Source organism: Rattus norvegicus, chromosome 3 (genome assembly GCF_021556685.1).
Source record: "Rattus norvegicus strain SHRSP/BbbUtx chromosome 3, alternate assembly SHRSP_T2T, whole genome shotgun sequence".
Lineage (NCBI taxonomy): Eukaryota > Metazoa > Chordata > Mammalia > Rodentia > Muridae > Rattus > Rattus norvegicus.
The window spans coordinates 159,904,972-159,920,083 of NC_141536.1; the positions used below are offsets into that span (position 1 = coordinate 159,904,972).

A 15,112-nucleotide genomic window follows, 5' to 3' on the forward strand; every position below is an offset into this window, starting at 1 on the left:
TCATTTAGAAGCTCACCTCTTCCCACAGTATCGTTCCTCCAATGTCTGATTCGCACATGCCACTGGGTCCAAAATCAATCTTTGCTCTGGGTTCCCCACAGGGACCTGGAACAAAACAATTCCAAGTAGGCTTGCCTCAGGCAGGTGCAGGTGCAGGCGCAGGCGCAGCTCCTCAGGGCCATGCGGTTTTTCCTCCTCCTCTGTATTTACCCTTGCTGTCTAGATTGGCCCGCAGACTCACCGGGACCCTATATCTTTCCCTCCAGTCAGGGCTTTGACTTCTCAGTTCTCGTTCAGTATCTAAGTCTCTTGAGCAGCCGTGGCGGCAAGCCAGTAAATCCTCCCAGCTTCAGCTCAAGAATGTTGTCAGTTTTCCCTCATCTTGAGTGACTGCTATGAATTATAAAATTTATTATATTTATTTTTAGATTATTATAAAATGCTTTATAATAATCTACATTTGTTATGAAATTTTATTATAAATTCTATTATAAAAGCATAATTTCAAACCGATGACGCTAATTTTATTCTTAGAATATGTGTATGTGACTTCTATCTTCCTTTTTAGTATTTTTATTAATGATTAACCATTATCACTATTTGTGTGTGCATGCGTGTGTGTGTGTGTTTGTGTGTGTGTGTGTGTGTGTGTGTGTGTGTGCGTGTGTATTATGGTGTTCATTTTGTCTTCCCCAATCCCTCCCTCTTTTCATCCCTCATCTGAAGCTATGTTTGGTTAACTATGTTAACTCTCTTATTTTTCTATTGCTCAGATATATGACTGTGTGTATGTATATATATATACATACACACACTATATACATATGTATATATACATATATAATTTTAACCTTTACTATCTTAGTTCCTGGAGACTTGATAATGTTGATTATGACACTAGCAAGCCTCCTCTGTCGGGTTCTCTTATGTTGCCTAGTTTTCCGTGTGTCACGGGCATCCTTACGACTCCATGTTCGCTGAGACTTCACTTTGTGGAGTGTATGATGTCTGCTTAGGGCATGTTGTCCTACGAAGATCTGAATCTGGCACCATGGGTGCCAGGGCTGCATGCTCACCAAAACCACTTTTAAAGAATTCTTGACACAAGATATGAATTCTGGGAGGCAGAGGCAGGCAGATTCCTCTGAGTTTTAGTCCAAGCTGGTCTATACTGCCAGTTCCGGGCTGGCCTGAGCTAAACAGTGTGACCCTATCTCAACAAACAAACATATAAACAAACAAACAAACAAACATTCTTGGTATATTGCTTCTTAGAACATACAAGAGAAGTGAACTCAAACTCAACTGCCTAAGGGCCAGTTGGTGATGGTAGATTTCAGGCTCAGGTTTCTCCTAAGATGGGCCAAGGATTAACACAAATGGCATCCAACATGGATCCTTCCTTGAAATGGATGGGACCAAACTTTGCTACAACTTGAGATGTAAGCATTTGTGATTCTGGTTAGCACAGGTTATTATGTTCTTTAACGCCCTGCCTTCTGCGGGACTAAGGCTGATCCTGACTTTCCTCAGCCCCTGTGACTAAGTCCTTCCTGGGGTATAAAAGGGCAACCCCTCCTAGGATAGGTGCTGGCCTCGGTGGCCTCCTGAACTGAGCCCCATTTATTATCACAGTACAGGCTTTAAAGGATGTGTTTGTCTTTAGTGAGAGGAAGAAGTGTTTTTTTTTTTTTTTTAAAGAAACGTATCTCACTGTATTGTTTTTAGGAAGTGGTATTGACTTATACGTATGTTTGCACCTAGAATATTACATTTTGAAACTGTTTATTGGCAACTGTAGTTGGAGGCAACCTGGCACTATATATTAAAGACAAGGAGACAGGCAAGAGCCACCCGGCATCCTTTCGAGAGTCAGATTTTTCTTCCTTTGATGTTTGCTTGTTTGTCTATGAGATCCTGAGGTGATGGCTTGCACTCTCTGGAGGTGGGTTTGATGCAGACCAGTTTTGATGTCCCTTTGGGGAAGAACAAAGCTGGATTAATAAGGCTCTTCTACTCGAGGGTCGAAATTGAGTATTGGGAGGGAGCACCCGGGCTTCAGATAACTAGCAAAGTCAAAGAAGAGCTCACCATCTTCATGGGGAATGTAGAGACGCAAAAAGAAAATGGTGAATGACCCCAGCTGCAAACTTGGACATTGATTAGGTGGTTGACTGCAGAAATCTCCATTAAGAATGTAAGAGGAGGCTGGAAAAATGGCTCTGCAGTTAAAAGCAAATAGTGCTCTTGCAGAGGACCTGAATTAGGATCCTATGTAACTCAAGCTGTAGGGGCATCTGCTGCCCCTGCTGGCCGCCACAGGCGTGAGCACACCCACACACATTCCACACTTACACATAGTTAAAGACAAATCAAATCTTAAAAAAATAAACAATGGCTTTTCCGGTCTCCAAAAAAGCCACAGAAAAGGTTTTGATCATTAGCTGTAGTACCCATGATAATGTCTGTTTGTTTTAAGGTTAATCACACGGAGTCCTTTCTCAGGTACTGTGTTGACTCTCTGTCCATATGAACCCTGTATCTGTTTAAAAATGGAAAATCACAACTCTCACAACGATAACTTATCTAGGACGGGTGGTGTCTATAGACTCAGGATAAGAAAAGTTATCAGAAGTGTTGAAGCTAAGCACGTCTGCCCTCCAAATGCTTCAAGTCTCGTTTTCTTTGTCCCTTGTGACACCGCGGATGTGTGCCTGGGAGATGGAATGAGTTGGCTTTTCTCACATCTGTTCGTCAGCCCTCAGTCAGCCCTCAACTTTCAGTCAGATCTGCGGCTTCCCACTCAACTCCAGCGGGCCGCCAATCTTCCCTGCTGAGTTGCATAGCAACTGCCGCTCAGCCTCACCTGCAAAAGGTTAGCCCAACGGTTTTTCATGGGTTTTTTTTTTTTTTGTTTCTGAAATTTTTTTTTCCAGCTCTTGAAATAAGCAAGCCAGCTGGTAGCATTCTAAACAGATCTCCTCTGATCTGCCTCTGAAGTGCAATACAATTGTCTTACCCAAGTCGTTGCAAACAACGGGGTCAGAGACGTCTCGGCACCAGAGCTGGGATGCTCACCTCTGCCAGTGCCCACCGCGCCATGATCGCTCTGCATCTTTCTTGACCTCTGCGCCTCTGCCAGTCATCGGCCAGCAAGCGCCATGATCGCTCTCCATCTTCCTTGACCTCTGCGTCATCATCTGAAGATGTGGCAGTTAGATGAACGGCTCATTTTGGTAGCAAGCATCCTGGCAATCACTCGAAGGACCCCTGTGAGCATTTGTACTTAGGGATCTTCTGCATTTCTGCAAGGCCGCTCACTGCGCACCGTAGAGCGCCGATACTCCCTGAACTGTATTCTGTACAATGCTGCCTTCTGTATACTATAATTCCAACAGGAGCCCTAGACACACTCTCCAACTTGTGCTGCAGAGTTTGCAGTGTGTGCGCTTTCTATGCAGCAGATCGAAAGGTCAGCATGGTGAAGCCCTCTGTGCGGTGTCACAGGGATAACCGGTGGGCTGTTTTGGTTTGAGTCTGAAATGTCTCCCGCAGACTCATGCCTTTGAATACTTGGGCCTCAGCTGATGGCACTGTCTGGGAGCTTTGAGAATTACGAGCTAACTGGCAAACATGGCTCACCCGAGGTCTTGAGAGTGGTAGCCTAGGCTTGCTTTGAATCCTGGTCTCTCTGCTTCCTCGCCAAGCAAACTCGTGCAGAGCGCTCTCCTGATTCTGCGGCCATAGATGAGGCCTTCCCAGGCTCCATGCCCGCACTGCCATGTCAGACTGAAACTGAACCCAAAGGAGCCTCCCTACCTTAATTTGCCTCTCTCGAGTATTTGCCCCACTGATACAAAAGCAGCAAACACAGTGGGGTTGGAAGCTCAGATCTAGATGACTGCAGGCGCTCCTTGAAGCTCACCTTCCTTACTTCCCAGGAGCTACTGTTGAAGGACCAGACACTTTCCCAGACTTCTGATGACTGGTGGGAGCTAGTCCTGGGCTGCCTGCTGCATCCTGAAAGGTCAAGAGGCTGTGACTCACAGTCAGCCTCAGGGAACCACACAGACAGAGGCAGAGTCGATTGTGGGCTTGGAGAAGAACATCAGGGCGGAAACACCGAGGAAGGGGTAGGCACGGGTGAGTGGAATCTAGTGTTCCTCCAGTACCAGTGTTTTCATGTTACAAAATTCAGATGCAGCGCCTTCTGTCACGCTCAGAAGTGAGCACAATGAGAGGAGAGGCAGCTATTCTCTTTGCAGTATTTTTCAGTGAAGTTGGCTGACATGACATTCAGGCAATTTTCCATTGCCAGGTTGTAGCTCTGGCTGACATGAGGGAAAGATTATTTTATCTAAATCTTCTTCCACCCTTCCTGCTATAAGCTCAGCTGTTGTTTCAGAAACAGAGCTGACTGAAAGGAGACAATATCACAGGCAGGGAGTCACTTGGAGGGAGACACACTGCTTCTTCCACAGTGCTTCCTTGCAAACAACCTTTCTCTTCTTTTGTGTCTCATGTGATTATGCCAGGAAATTGGTCTGATTCCCCGCGGGGAATTCTTATTCCCTGACCTCCACCTTTAGGTGGAGGCTCAACGTTCCACAGTCTTATATTATTTGCAGAGATTAGTAATATGCCATCTTTCTCTTGATGTGAATTCTTCAGGAACGTCCAGCTTTGCTCCAGGTGACTTCTCACGACGATCTCTTAAATAGCTCCCCAAGAGAAAGAAGTGATCAGATGACCTGCTGGCGACTTCCAAACGGTCTTAGTTCATAGGTGAGGGTGATTTAAAAGCATTCAGAGTGCGGGTATTTTAAAAATGAGTGGTGGTGTCCTTTCAACAATATAATGTGCACGTTTCGCCTGTGCTTTGCACCTGTTAGGAAACAGTAGTTGCATATTCTGTGTTCCTGTAGAGGAACGAACTCTCAGGATTTGTGCTTCAACATGAGTAAGCGGCAGTCTTCTGCTAAGGCTCTGAAGCCGATGCTGCGTTCTTATGTTCCTTCCTTGACTCTGAAAAGATGCAAGGTGTCTGAAGTTACAACTGCCACACCTGGGCTTCCCTTCCCTAGCAAGACTATTTGCATATACATATACACAGACATATATGATTTATATGTACATGTGTGTGCATGTGTTGTATATGTTATATGTTGTATGTGTTTATATGTTGTATATATGTATACTTACATGTATATGTAAACGTATATGTATATGATATATGTATATGCATATGTGTTGTATATGTTGTATATGTTATATGTGTTGTATATGATATATACATACATGTATGTGTATATTTGCATGTATATGATGTTTAGGTATACAATGTATATGTATATGATGTTTATGTCTATGTCTGTCTACGTATATGATATATATGTATATGTGTATGTGTATACATAGATATGTATACTTTAATAGTGAAAGAGCCCTTAGTGTGATTATACTAGGGTAGTGGTGTGTTTGCAAGTGTGCATGTGAAGTCCAGAGTATTGCTCTCCAGTTGTTGTCCATCTTTTTTGTGTCATTTACTGCTCTCTGTGCCCTGAAACTACTCACTACCTGACTCTATGTGCCCTTGGGGGTTAGATGTGAGGTGGTGCGGAGTCAATGACACAGACCCCGGGGAGCAGGTGAGAAATACTACAGCAATCTCCGAGCACTGCTGTAAGCCCCTTTAATACCCTCACCCGCGCCCCATTGGTCCCAAGAGAGCGGCTCTTCTAAACAGCAGCTCCCGATTGGCTGGCACTGTCTGTATCAGCAATCCTCGGTCTCTCAGGCTGTCCTCAATTAGGTCCTCCGGCAGGAGATGCTTTTGTGGCTGTGTGGCTCCCAGCATTTACATAGAGGTGGTCTCGCTGTTCCTGCTGTTTGTTTGTTTGTTTGTTTGAGAAGGGGAGGTCTCTTGGTGGCCTAGAACTTGACAATCAGCTAGACTGACTGATCAGCAAATCCCAGGCCCCTCCTCTCTCTGTCTCCTCAGTGCTGGGATTATAAGCATACATCGCCACACCCTGTTTTAAAAGGTGATTTATGGATCTCAAACTCAGATCCTTATGCTTGCAAAGCGGAAATGTTACCAATCGAGCCTTCTCCCTGACAAGAGTTTGGGGGCTTGGTTTCTTGCGTAAGCTTGTAACAAAGTACTTCTAAGTTTCTTGCTCAATGCATATTCACTGAGCACATTAGCATGGACAAACGCAATTTCACTGTTTAATTCTGTGATTTGGCTATTTTGCAGGACTTAAAAGCCACCTGTGGAACAGAAAATGCCTCTGTGTTTTCTGCAAGTGCAAATTATTTTGACAGGAGCCTGAATAGGAAATGGGTAGCTTGAGAAAACATTTACCAGCTTTTACAAAAGGGACCGTGTGTATTTAAGTAGCACCACGTGGCTTTAATACATATGTGCATTGTGTGGCGTTGAAATGGGTCAAGCATTTGAAGTGTACGCTTTGCTCTTCAAGTAAAAAAAAAAAAAAAACCCCGAATGTAAGACACTCCAGTCTCGTCGTCATTAAAGCATATTTTCCATTCAGTTGTAACAGGTAGCACTTAATTTATGAGTCACAGTGGATATCTCTGCCCCAGGAGCTAATTGACTTTGACCCCAGTTAGGAATTCATAATGTGAGATGAACAAAAGGTAGTTATAGAAATAAACACATCTTAACACCATGACCTTACAATATTATCTCTCTGAGACTATGGTAGCTCCTGCTGAGAAATTATCTAGGCAAATAAATTATTGCTGTAAATACCATGCTGTTTACCAAATACAATTTAATTTTATGTCACCAGAAGGCTAGCAATAAATCCATAGCCCAAATGTCACTAATGATGGAGACGTTGACTAATCACTTGTGTCCCTGTCCTCTGAAAACAGTGATTTCCAATGTGGCCAAAGCCATTTTAACACAGTGAGGTTTTTTCCCTCCTTCTACAGGAAGGAGGGAGGCTTGGTTCTTGGAATTGCCTTTCCTTCTCCTCCGGAACATGTGCCGTAAGTCAGGACATAAATCCAGATTTAAATCACTCCCCAACTGTGTGCTACTAGATTAAGATCAGTAAACATTGCAGTTAGTAAATTAACCTCTCATAGTATAGCCAAACACACACACACATTTCAAGTCCCAGGAAGGCGTCTTCCCATTAGAAGGATCCATTTAAAAGCCACAATGCTTCCTCCACACTGTGAAATTGTCAAGAAATTGGTTGAAAGGGAAGAAACTTGGCTTCCCGTGATGGCTCAAGGCCCAGCCCTGATTCCATACTGGACGCATAGAGACAAACCCCAGTCTTTATCCATCGAGTCAATGGAATCAAAATACCCAATCGCGGGTCTCTGGAGTGAGTTGACTAACAGGTGATCATGTGAGCGAAAGCTAAACAGATATGGTTGGTCATATCTGTCTTTCAGAAAGGCCATCTGTCCAGAAAGACAGTGCCAAATTCTGATGCTCATGACCTTTAAAATACAGCATGGCCTTGAGCTGTGCCTGCTCTGGCTACCCTGACTGATGGATGTACTCATTTCTCTCTGCATTAGTCATCTCACCGCTCATTCCCTAAACCAATAAACACACTTAGTTGTCAATGAACAGAAGCTGTTTACATCGTTCAAATTACAAGGGGGACATACTCATTCCTGGGGGGCTTTAAATCTCAAAATAAGGCTGGCTCCAGGTTCAGAGTGATCCAGCAGCCCCCAGAAAGCAAGAGTCCTGTCCATTTTCCATCACTGATTTTCACCTCTGCTGTCTTCATCTTCAATCAAGGGTCCGAGTAGTTCTGTGTGTATAATCTGCCATCTCAGGAACCCCCAGATTCCAGGCGTAAAGATCATTTCCTCTGAGTGGCTTAACTAGTTAAACGCCTTTAAAATGCTAATCAAAGCCCATAGAGGGATAGAATGATAATTAAAATAATCATCATACAAAGGTAAAATGGATTCTGAGTAAGCAACACAGCCACAATGGCTAGAGATCTGATCCTCGGCTGTCATTGTTCACGGTGAGCCTCATGGATGAACTACATGTCCCAGCATCCTTTGCAGTTAGATGTGGAGTGTGACTTAGCTACAAAACTCTCCACCTTTCTTCCTTTTCTGCCTGGACACCATTTTCATGAGGAATCAAAAGAAAAGTAGAATTTACTGTCATGTGCTGTTTTGCCAACTACTGGCCCCAATACAATATTAATATACAGAATATACCTGATCACATACCTAGAACGCTCCCTAACTCAGTCACATACTTCTGAAAAACATCACGAAGTACCCCATCTCCGGATGTCAGGCATGGCAATCTCTCAATTGTCATTTAAATAATAATTTACATTCTGTAGTTTTTTTTTTTATGTTCTAAAAAATGTCTGTGCCTCCCTTAGAGCTACAACGGTTTTCTCCTATATTTTCTTGTAGGAAGTTTCAATACTTTCAGATGTTGCACTTGGAGTGAACGTTTGTGCGTGATGTGACTAAAAGGTCAATGACTCATTGTTCTCTCGAGGGAATACATTGGATGGAGCAACACCGTGCATTCTAAAAGATTTCCCTTCCTCAGTCAAATTGATTTGACGCTTCTGTCAAAACTGAGGCAATCGTCTATGCTTGACTCACAGTCTGCCTGCGAGATCTGTCCCATCCGCCTATCTTCGAGTCCAAAACAAACTTCTAATCATCATTGCTCTATAGGAAGTCATTAAATTATATGCAAGATTAAAATCCCAACTTTCCTACTTAAGGAAAATTATTTTTTTTAGTTTTCATTATTTCATCTTTCATAGAATATTCTATAACCTCTTAGGACTCTGTAGTTCACCAGATTCAATTTTTTTTGCATATTTTCAGCCCCAGTATCAAATATTTTTTTAAGGAATATGTTTTCCTTTTACTGTGTCTGATAATAGAAATTAAGATCTGGGCATTAGTCGTCAACATGATCAGTTCGCACAGAAAGGGGATGTATGCATGTTCTAATGCATGGATGCACAGAAAGGGAACATATACATGTTCTAATGCATGGATGCACAGAAAGGGAACATATACATGTTCTAATGCATGGATGCACAGAAAGGGAATGTATCCATGTTCTAGTGCATATATGTACAGAAAGGGAATGTATCCATGTTCTAGTGCATATATGTACAGAAAGGGAATGTGTGCAAGTTCTAATGCATGTGTGCACAGAGAACTGTGCTCCAGCTAAGATTTAACACACAATATTGATATAAATATGTGTCCAAAAATAAACTAAGCCAACCATGTGTTCATATCACCAATGTCACTGTAATTCACTGATTCATGGAGCTTCCTAAGTCTTCCTCTTGCTCATCTGTAACGTGTCACTCTGACATTGAAGATGGGACACCTACATGCACCATCTGTAAAATGCATGTTTAATTCCAGTGTATGTGCAAAGTAGCATGTTATCAAAAAATATATATCATATGTTATATATATAAAACATATTTATACATATGTACACGTATACATACAAACACACATTATATGTTATATATATACATATATATATAAAATCATATGATTTTTGCATTTTCAGAGTAAACTTCTGTCACTAACCATTATCTATTTACAATTAATTCTTATCTTTTCTAAAAGTTTTTTCCTGTTGTTTAAAAAAATGTCCTAGTTCTTTTTATGTTAGACTAGCTTTTAACTTGTTGAATGTGATGTGTGTGTGTGTGTGTGTGTGTGTGTGTGTGTGTGTGTGTGACATATTTGCAGGAGGGGAGTTTATTGTACCCTGACTTTATTCATCCTTCTGTATGAGTATGATCATGTTGTCATCCGTATTTAAGAGGTTCTCATATTAGTTTTTATTTTGCTTTGTTTATTTAGTGTGTGTGCACATGTGTATGTATGTGTGTGCATGTGTGTGTGCGTGTGTGTGTGTGTGTGTGTGTGTGTGTGTGTGTGTGTGTGATATGAACACATGTGGGTTGAGATGTTCAATACCATCCTGTGCCTGGTCTCTGCTTATTTCTCCTGTTATTTATGAGGCTGTTTGGAGGAGGCTGAAGCTTTCTGGGGAAATCACCTAGGAGTTGAGCATGGTAAAGAAACGTAACGAGCCGGCGTTAAGCATGGCATATGTCATAGCCCGTGCCATAGGTAATCTGTGGTGTGTGCTTTCCTTCCATGTCTTCTCAATGACTTGAGCTGTTACCAGGAAGCCTCTCAACTATCTGATGAGCAGCTGTCACAGTCCTTTCTCTGTCCAGCTGCATCCAGAGGAGAGTTGCTGGCCAAGCAGCCCAGCTCCTGGTGCCTGTTACAATGGACAGTCTGAAGGCTGACACTTCCTGCTCCTGGTGCCTGTCACAATGGACGGTCTGAAGGCTGACACTTCCTGCTCCTGGTGCCTGTCACAATGGACGGTCTGAAGGCTGACACTTCCTGCTCCTGGTGCCTGTCAAGATGGACAGTCTGAAGGCTGACACTTCCTGCTCCTGGTGCCTGTCACGATGGACAACCTGAAGGCTGACACTTCCTGCTCCTGGTGCCTGTCACGATGGACAGTCTGAAGGCTGACACTTCCTGCTCCTGGTGCCTGTCAAGATGGACGGTCTGAAGGCTGAAACTTTTCTCTTCAGCCCCAAGGATCACTGGCGCTGCTGCTGTGACTGAGACCGCAGCTCCTGTCCCACAATGTTCAGCTTTAGCCACAACTGCTTCAGGAAATAAGCACAGGCTTCACCTTAGAAGCCCTGGTGAACTCTAGATGGCCCTGCTTATCCACAGCTCTCTCTGTCAGGCCAGGGGAGGACACTTTCTCTGGCGACCTCGTGGAAGTGTTGTTATTTGTGTGTCATGGAGCCTGACATTGGCCCTTAGATAAGACTTCTGATGGGCATGATTGAAAACTGGGCTGTGATTGATACAAGATATGGTCCAACATTTGTATAGCATGCTGATGCCACTCTTGGCTTCTGAATATGTCATCAGTCTTTTTCAAAGGGTTTTTAAAGCCAGCCTGGAGGTCCCTTTTTGTGTGCATCCCTGTATAGTTGAAATATTAAGGCCTAATTAATACTTTCCTCAGATTGTCTTCACTGTGCTCAGATCTCTATTATGGTAAGGAATCAGAAGCATCCTGCATGGAGAGCTGGCCAGGGCCATGTTAGTGACAGCAGCAGAGATGACCAAAGGGTTTCAGAGAACCACTGAGAAGCAAGGACCCGAGGATTCAGACCTCTGAGTATTCGCCCTGGAGCTTACCAGAAAGTTCCAGAAAGTAACTGGAAGCTATATATGTGTATATAAGAAACTCCCACGGATTATGGAAGGATCAAGAATGTTAGAGACAGCAGGAACTGCAGGTTTGTGACAGTGAGAAACTTAAAGTGAAGTCAGGAAAGTACAAGGATTGTGACCCAGCCTTCAAGGAGACCTTGAGAGAACTGCTGTGGTTAAAGAGGGTAGATCCCCAAACCCAGCGTTCCGGAGCTGTAACACAAGCTTCTAGGGTTTGACACCCTGACTAATAGTCTCTTCTGCTAGCTTTCAGATCAATAAGCCCGTGGTTCTAAAAACCCTTGGAGTCCTAGGTCTCTATAGCCGAGGATTCAAGCTACATGGCCTTGGGTGTGGGGACCCTGTCTGTTGGAGTCACCAGCACTAAGAGGTCTGCCCCTTGCCTGGGATGATGCCTGTCAAGAGAGGACCATGGGAAACCCCAACCCACCACCCAGGGACTTTCTAACAGTCACACCACTGAGCTGCCCTTTCTCTCCTAAACTGAATCTGCTCAGGTCGACTTAGTGAAAGGTTCATTTTTGTTATAGGTTTAGAACTAAGTGCTGCCTTTCTTCCCTCTCACAGCGTCCCCATTCTCTGTCAGAGATTCCCGTTTCATCACTTCCTGTTGTCATGCCCCGTCTTGGTGATTTGAACATACTCTCCTGAAGTCTTGGAGCACATCACAGTATGTGAGAATATATGGATATATGGATATATTCATCTATCCAATCTAGCATGTGGTCCCATGTGCGGTCGGCTCATGTTACCCTCACGTTCCCGAATATGGGAGCTTCTTTTCTGCCCCTTTTGTGTGTCTTAATAATGTTTGGCTTTAGTACACAGATTGCATACAACACACACCACACACACACACACACACACACACACATACACACACCCACACACACACATACATATACCATGAACTGCACACAATGCATGCACATGACACATAACACATAAGCAAATTGCACACAACACATACATTGCATACAACACACATGCAAATTGGATGCATACACACAAATTTTGTATGCAACACACACACACAAATTGCACACAATGCAATACAAAATACAGAAATTGGAAGTAACACATAGAAATCGCATGCAACACCCATATAAATTGCACACACACTGCCCTTAAAAATTCTATTTCTTCATTTCAAATCCAGCCAATGCCTTGTTTTGCAGGTAGGGAATTTAGTTAATAAAGATCTGTGGTCAGCATCATGGTCAGCATTGGGTGTGCTATGTCAGTGCTTCTCAACTTGTGGGTTGACCCTTTCACAGCCCTCTACCCCCAAAATATTTACATTGCAATCTGTAACAGTAAAAAAAAAACTTACAGTTATGAATTGGCAATGAAAATAATTTTATGTTTGGGGGTTACCACAACAGGAAGAACTGTATTAAAGGGTCTCGGCATTAGGAAGTTTGAGAACCACGGCACCACGGGGAAGTTGTATCTGCTTGCTTACTGGACACTTAGTTGACTTCTGTCTGCTTGCCTATTGACAGGGAAGCTATGACACTGGCAGAGGGTAATAGCGACATCAAGTCAGCGACTTCTACCCTTTGTTGCCTACGTTTTGTACAGATGAATCCATTCGTTTGGACCCATCTGATCCAGAGATTTCTGAGACCATCCAGCTGTCTTAGAAGTCAGCTAGCAAACAGAGAGAAGCACACACTCCCTCCTCCAACCCCTCTGCTCCCCGCTCCCCTCAGCTCTTATTTCAATTTCTGGCTGCTTTACTGCCTGCCTCAGACCTTGAGTCTGTGCTGCTCAAACTGAGGGAGATGAAACTCCCTCCAGGCAAGACGCTTCCAAATCAGCTATCCTTGCTTAAAACAATAACATTATCTATTAGTAAACACATTTATTCTATACCACCATTTAGCGCTTCCCAGAGCCTGGAACTGGGGCTTCCTAAACAATAACTCCCATCATTCCATGCTTGTTACCATGGAGTAGAACTGCCTAGACTTCCCAGGCTCTTCGCCGTAGCATAGAAAGGAACAGACACACATATATTTTAAGTAATACTTAAAAATGCAATAAACACGTACATCTGGCTGCAAAGTCTCCTTTTAAATCTATCTCTTAGCCCCAAAGAGAAGCAGTGGATTCCTGTTGCTCGCCACGCGGTATTTCACGTACGTGAAGGCACGTCTCGTGTACCAGCGTGGACACGGCACATCTTGTTACCAACATGAATGTGTTCTGAGATAATGTGGAAACATCCTACCATGTGCTCTGAACCCCGGATAATAAGGCTAGCCACATGCGCCTGAGCGCTGTGGTAAAGCCAGCCTATTGTTCTCAGGGTCGTGGTGAGCAAAACAACAGAAGACTCTTAAGCAGAAGCAACCTGGAGAATGCAATCAAGAGACAGAAATCTGAGGAGACACGCCAGCCGGCTGCCACCACCGCAAAAGCCTTACATCTTATATTTCATTTCACTTTTCTATTACTTAAAAAAAAAAATTAGTCATTTGAGAAGTCGTCCATTTTTTAAAATCATGCTTACCCCTCCAACCCCCCCTTCCGATCCCCCTTCCTCCCCACTCAACCGTGCGTCTACTTATTTTTAACCCACGGTGTCCAATTTGTTCTTTCCAAATGTTCCACTGGAGTGGTCCGGCAGCTGCTCTTAAAGACAACAGGCTCTCCCGCTCCTTGCAGCTACTCATTGCCAGAAGCTTCTGTACTGGGGGCGGGGCTTCATGCTCACCTTCCTGTCTATGCCGGCATCCGGTCTGGCTTGGGCTTGTACAAACTGTCATCCACCACTGCGAGTTCATCTGCACAGTGGCCTGCAACGCCCGGAAGACAGTTTCCTTGTAGCCAGCCTTTGGCCCGTACACTCTTTATTCCTGGTCTTCCTCAAGGCTTCCTGGACCTTGGAAGGAGGAGTGGGATGGATGTTTCATTTAGGGCCATGACGCAGTCGCCTGTTCTCTCATGGGTCTCAGTGTAATTGTGAAGAGGAAGCGGATCGAGTACACTGTAAAACCGAGAGAGATAAAATGAATAGGTTCAGTAAATCTGTAAACCAATACCATAGTCATCTACTGTCTGTACGTCTTATGTACTACGCATTATGGAACCCGCTATGCTTCCAAACAGCGTAGGAGCAATGACTACCGCTTGGAACTAGGAGAGCGGTTAGTGTTCCTAGGTGATAAGGAAAAATATATATATATATGTGTGTGTGTATATATATATATATATATATATATTTGAGAATATATATATATTTGACATCTTCATTTTCCTAGAAAAAAACATTTTATAAGAGCATTTGAGGATCTTTCAAGGATTCGAGTTTGGTTCCCAGCACCCATATTGGGCAAATTACAACTGCATGTAACTTCAGTTCCAGTGAATCTGATGCCCTCTTCTGGCCTCTGAGGGAACTTGAATCCACGTGGCGCGCACGCGCGCGCACGCGCGCTCACACACACACACACACACACACACACACACACACACACACACGCACCCCATACAGGAATACATCTGAAAAAAAGAAATAATTTGTCTACATGCAAAGTATGCAGATCTGTTTGGTTGAGTATTTGTAGATTGAATTATTTAGATTTAGTACTGACAAATTTTGCTAAAATACAACGATCACTGCACCGGTTATGTATTTACCCCCAGCTTGAGCAGCACAAAACAAAAAGTGTGGATCAGAACCTAGAAGCAGTTTGGCTGGCGGACTTGGTGATCGATCCTCCATCCATTGGCCACTCACCTGCAGTGGTAGAGTGTGGTCCCCACTACTTAAAATGTTTCCAGCTTCTGTGGTTACCAGGTCAATAGG

The 15,112-nt window shown here is 43.6% G+C and overlaps 1 long non-coding RNA gene across 2 annotated transcripts; it reads left to right on the forward strand.

The window, feature by feature from the left end:
• The first annotated feature begins 3,044 nt into the window (after positions 1-3,044).
• Positions 3,045-12,517, forward strand: LOC147995839 (uncharacterized). Of its 2 annotated transcripts, XR_015684040.1 has the most exons (5): positions 3,045-3,472; positions 3,942-4,143; positions 4,672-4,785; positions 10,211-11,360; positions 11,863-12,517. It is a non-coding gene; the product is annotated as an uncharacterized LOC147995839 (long non-coding RNA). The 2 variants fall into 2 exon arrangements; XR_015684041.1 differs by lacking the exon at positions 4,672-4,785 and having other exon boundaries at positions 10,263-11,360; positions 11,863-12,508.
• Positions 12,518-15,112: the final 2,595 nt, after the last annotated feature.